Here is a 5,849-nt window from a genome sequence, read left to right as displayed (position 1 = left end):
AGCAGGAAAGCTGACGTTTCGAGTCTTCATTTCCGAAGAAGGGTCTAGACCCGAAACGTCAGCTTTCCTCCTCCTCTGATGCTGCTTGGCCTGCTGTGTTCATCCAGCTCTACACCTTGTTATCTCAGAGTCTCCAGCATCTGCAGTTCCTACAATAGCTGGGAAAATGTCAATTTATATACAGAAAACAGGGAGGGGGATGGGTAGGAAGTAAACGATAGGATAAAGCCCGAGAGAGAGAAGAGCAGTTGGACAGACAAAGGAATTGATAACAATCAGGCTGGGAGGGGGAATAGCTGTTAATGGGAACTGTCAGTGACTAAAAATAGGTAGTGTGTAATGGCAGGCTATGTGATAACAAGGCCTAGTGTGTGGTGTATGGGGCTGGGACATGGGGGAGTTTAGGTCCTAAAATTATTGAACTCGATATTGAGTCCGGAGGGCCGTAGGGTCCCCAAGCGGAAAATGAGGTGTTGTTCCTCCAGCTTGCACTGAGCTTCGCTGGAACACTGCAGCAAGCCAGAGATGGAGATGTTGGCCAGGAAACAGGGTGGTACGTTAAACTGGCAGGCAACAGGTAGCTCAGGGTCTTTCTTCTGAGCACTGGGGAAACAAAGTGTAGACTGGGTGACCACTTCACAGAACATTTACGTTCTGCTCATGCTGGCTGTTGGCCAACGTCTCGGTCTCTGGCTTGTTGCCTCCAGTGCCTTGAGAAGGCTGTGCTCCTTCTCCCAGCTTATAAGCAGAAACTGAAGCGTGAGGATCGGTACAGAAAGCCATACAGTGCTGGTCGCAGACATGCTCCTCCATGACTGTTTGGAGTCAGTGGACTGGTCCATGTTCAAGAACTCAGCGGCCAACTTAAATATTAATATCACTGCCATCACTGACTTCATCAATGTGTGTATGGGATCACATGCCAAAGAAGTTAACCTGAGTAAAACCCAAAAGAACGGTGGAGGCTGTAAATCAGAAACAAAAATAGAGATTGCTAGAAAAGCTCAGCAGATCTGGCAGCATCTGTAAAGAGAAACCAGAGTTAACGTTTTGGTCGAGTTCTGAGGAAGGGTCACCGGATCTGAAACGTTAACTCTGATTTTTCTTCAAAGATGCTGCCAGACCTGCTGAGCTTTTCCAGCAATGTCTATCTTTTGTTTCTGAAGTTAATGTAAATGTTCCCCAACAGGAAGATGTGGATGAACCGGAGGTTCCACTCCCTACTGAAGCCCAGGTCTGAGCTGTTCTGGTTGGATGACGCTGACCTATACAGGAAATCTAGGTATGATCTTCACAAAGCCAACAGGGATGCCGAATGACAATACCAGACTAAACTAGAGCACCGGGCTAACCACATAAACACACGCTGACTGTGGAGAGGCTTACACGATATAACGGACCATAAAGCAAAGTCGAGTAGAATCACTAACAACAATACATCCCTCCCCGATGTGGTCAACGCATTCTATGGTCATTTTGAACGGTAGGTCAGTGAAATGATATTACCTGCCCCAACAGCCTCAGGCACACCTATGCCCAGTCACCACAGCACACATCAGTTCGGCCTTCTCGAGGGTGAACCCATGGAACGCAATTAGCCCGGATGGAGTCTCAGGCCATGCACTCAGATCCCGTACGGACCAGCTGGCGAGAGCATTCGCAGACAACTTTAACCTCTCCTTACTACAATAGAAGGGTCCGACCTGTTTCAAGATGATCACCATGATCCCGGTGCCAGAGAAAAATCAGGCAGCGTGCCTTCATGACTACTGCTCAGTGGCTCTGAGCATGAATGGGCATTAGGAAGTGCATCGTACGGTTAGTAATGGCGCACATCAACTGCGGCCTCCCAGATTGCCTTGATCCACTGTAATTCACCTACTGTCACTCGAGGTCCACAGCAAGTGCCATCTGCCTGACCCTACACTCATCCCTGGAATATCTGGATAACAAGGACACCTTCATCAGTCTCCAATAATTGAATTTAGTCCACTTTAACAACCTAATTCAATAATACTCATTTCCAAACTCCAAGACCTAGGAGTCTGCTCCTCCCTCTGCAACTGGATCCTTGAATTCCTGACCCATAGACCGCAATCAATAGAGACAGGCAACATCACCTCCTCCACAATAATCCTCAACACCAGTACCCTGTAAGGAAGTGTACTCAGCCTCTAACTCTACTCCTTATACACCCATGAATGTTTGGCCAAATTCAGTTCAAACTCCATTTATAAATTTGCTGATGACACCACCCTAGTGGTTTGGATCTCAAACAACGACAAGACAGAGTGCAGGAAAGAGATAGACAACTTAGTGGTATGGTATAAAGGCAACATTCTCTCCCTGAATGTCAGCAAAACAAAGGAGCTGGTCATCGACTTTAGGAAGTGGCATGGAGGACACGCCCCTGTCTGTACCAATGGTGTTGAGGTGGGGTTGGCCGAGAGCTTCACGTTCCTAGGAGAAAATATCATCAACAATCTGTCCTGGTCCATCCATGTTGACGCTAGAGTCAAGAAAGTGCACCAACACCTCTACTTCCTCAGAAGGCTAATGAAATTCAGCATGTCTACAATGTCTGAATCATAGATTCATAGAATACCTACTTTGTGAAAGCAGACCATTCTGACCATCAAGTCCACACAGGCCCTCCGAAGAACATCCCACCCAGATCCATCCCCCCATCCTATCCTAGTAATCCTGCATTTCCCATAGCAATTCCAACTAGCCTACACATCCCGTGGCAATTTAGCATGGCCAATCCAGCTAACCTGCACATCTTTGAACTGTGGGAAGAAACTGGAAAGTCCAAAGGAAACCCACGCAAACGTGGGAAGAATGTGTAAACTCCACAGAGACAGTCGCCCGAGGGTGGAATTGAACCCAAGTCCCCGGTGCTGTGAGGCAACGTTGCTAACCACTGAGCCACCGTGTCACCCTTTTATAAGCTGGGGCTATTTTCCCAGGAGCTTCGGAGGCTGAGGGTGACCTTATAGAAGTTGAGAAAATCATAAGGGGCATGGATAGGGTGAACAGCCAAGGTCTTTTTTCCAGGGTGGGAGAGTCCAAAACTCAAAGACAGAGGTTTAAGGTGAGAGGGGAAAGATTTAAAAAGGACCAAAAGGGGTAACTTTTTTCACATGGAGGGTGGTGCTGCATGGAACAGGATGCCAGAGGAAGTGATGGAGGTGGGTACAATTATAATGTCTGAAAGACATCTGGATGGGTATATGAATAGGAAGCATTTAGAGGGATAGAGCCAAATGCTGGCAAATGGGACTAGATCAGATTAGGATGTGAGGTCAGTGCTGACAAGTTGGACCGAAGAGTCTGTTTCCATGTTGTGTGGCTCTAAGCTTTTACAACTGTTACCAATTTTTATAGAAGCACTGTAGAAAGCAACCTATCCAGATGCATCACATCTTGGTATGGCAACTGCTCTGCCCAAGGTGGCAAGAAATTACGGAGAGTTGTGAACACAGCCCAATCCATCACGAAAACTCCACAACTTATACAATTAAAAGCAGGGCCTTGGATAGTGTTGTAGAACGGAGAGACCGAGGGGTTCACAATTCTTTGAAGTTTGCATCACATATAGATGCAGTGGTTAAAAAGGTGATTAGCATGCTTACCTTCATTTCTCAGGTCTTTGAGTGTAGGAGTTGGGAAGTCATGCTGAGGTTGTACAGGACATTCGTGAGGCCTAAACTGGAATACTATGTCCAGTTCTGGTCTCACCTTTATAGAAAGGATATTATTAAGCTGGAGAAAATTCAAAAGAACTTATGAGGATGTTGCCAGGAATAGAGGGTTTGAATTATGAGGAGAGGGTGGATAGGCTGAGACATTTTTCACTTGAGTAGGAGGTTGAGGGGTGACCTTATATAGGTTTATAAAATCAGGAGGGGCATAGATAATGTGAATAGCAAAGGTCTTTTCCCCAAGGTGGGGGATTTCAAGACTGGAGGGCATATTTTTAGAATGAGAGGAGAAAGATTTAAAAAAGACATCAGGGACAATTTTTTTACATAGAGAGTGGTTCGTGTATGGAATGAACTTCCAGAGGAAGTGGTGGATGTGGGTACAGTTACAACATTTAAAAGACATTTATATAAGTACATGAATAAAAAATGTTTGGAGGGATATGAGCCAAGTACAGGCAGGTGGAACTACTTTAGGTTGGGATTATGGTTGACATGGACTGATTGGACCGAAGGGTCTGTTTCTGTGCTGTATGACTCTATGACTCTGTCTACACTTTCTGCTGCCTTTGGAAAGCAGACAACATGATTACAGACCGTTCCCACCCTGGCTATACTCTCTTCCACCCTCTTCTATCAGGCAGAAAGCGCAAAAGTTTGAAAACACATACCAACAGATATAAGAACAGTTTCTTCCCTGCTGCTATCAGACTTTTGAACAGACCTCTCATATATGTGTCGATCTTTCTCTGCATCTTCTCTGTTTCTGTAACACTACATGCTGCTTTCTGTTCTATCACTCTGATGTACTTATGTAAGGTACAATTTTTCTGGTTAGTATACAATACTTCTCACTGTATCTCAGTACATGTGACACTGATTAATCAAATCAAATAAGCATATATATGGTAAGAGTGATTAATAGAGTACAGCCAATCAGAAGCCGAAACGAGATTTACAAATGGAGGCAGAGAGGATGAGTGAGGTGTTAGATGAATACTTTGCACATGTCTTTACAGAGGAGGAGGATGCTGCCCAAGCCATAGTGACAGAGGAGTAAACTCCGTCACTAAATTGATTTAAAATTAATAAGAAGTACTGGATAGATTGTTGACACCTAAATTCAACAAGACACCAGGACCAGGTGAGATGCAGCCAAGGATGTTTGAAGGAAGTGAATGTAGAAATTATGGAAAAGGTCACATAGATAAAAGTGAGTTGGGTTCAGAAGAATCAGGCAGGTAACAAAGAACTTCCCTATGGTCCTGGTCACTAATCAGTTTTCCATTTTGGAAGCTGAGGAGGGCACTGGTACTTCAAGGGAATGCAGTCAGAGGCAGGCTTCTGGCATCACAACAGTGAGGAGGAGGAAGAAGAAAGCAGGGGCAATAGTGATAGGGGATTTGTTAATTAGGGGAACAGATAGCGTTTCTGTGGCTGCAGGTGAGTAAGCAAATATGGTAGAGGTGCCTGGATGGAGAGAAAGAAAATTAGGCAGACAAAGAGATCAGTGATACCATCACAAAATACCATCCCTTTTGTCTGCTAATTTTCTTTCTTTCTCTCTCTCTGGGCTCCATCTCCCCTGATCACTTACTCCTTCTTCTGCCCAACTCTGTCATCAGCATAACACTGACTTTTGGCAGAAGGTGAGTTACAAACCATAGAATCCCTTACCTCTGACCTGCTCTTGCAATCATTGCATTTATATGGCTAGTCCAATCCAGTTTCTAGTCGATGGTAACGCTCCAAGCTGTTGACAGTCAGAGATTCGGCGAAAGCGATTCCATGAAGTGTCAAGGAATGATGGATAGATTTTCTCTAATTGGAGATAGTCGTTGTCTTGCACTCATGAAGCACAAATGTTACTTGCCACTTGTCAGCCCAGTCCTGGATGTTGTCTAAATGTTTTCCAAGTCTAACTTGTCAAAGACTGCAGCCAAGTCAAGAAGGATGAGAAGGAAATATTTACCTTTGACACTTTCTCAAATTATGTCAACGGTGGCATCTTGAGTGTACTATAAACCCTCTAACAATCTGAGAGGAATAGAACAGCAGAAACAAAAACAGAAGTTGCTGGAAAAGCTCAGCAGCTCTGGCAGCATCTGTGAAGAGCAATCAGAGTTAACGTTTCGGGTCCGATGA

General features: G+C 44.9%; 1 long non-coding RNA gene across 18 annotated transcripts in view; it reads left to right on the top strand.

Annotated features, from left to right (window-relative positions):
* The window catches only part of LOC125483442, a 102,656-nt gene that overhangs the window by 42,711 nt on the left and 54,096 nt on the right, over positions 1 to 5,849 (top strand). Inside the window, exon 4 of one of the 18 annotated variants that reach the window (XR_007262389.1) lies at positions 1,190 to 1,206. The exons of the other annotated variants lie outside the window; for them this stretch is intronic. This is a non-coding gene — a long non-coding RNA (uncharacterized LOC125483442). Of the gene's footprint in view, positions 1 to 1,189; positions 1,207 to 5,849 lie in introns of those variants that run through there. 18 annotated transcript variants of the gene reach the window in all.

The sequence above is a fragment of the Rhincodon typus genome, chromosome 7 (genome assembly GCF_021869965.1).
Source record: "Rhincodon typus isolate 14 chromosome 7, sRhiTyp1.1, whole genome shotgun sequence".
In the NCBI taxonomy this organism is placed as follows: domain Eukaryota; kingdom Metazoa; phylum Chordata; class Chondrichthyes; order Orectolobiformes; family Rhincodontidae; genus Rhincodon; species Rhincodon typus.
This window is presented reverse-complemented; position numbering and strand designations above follow the sequence as displayed.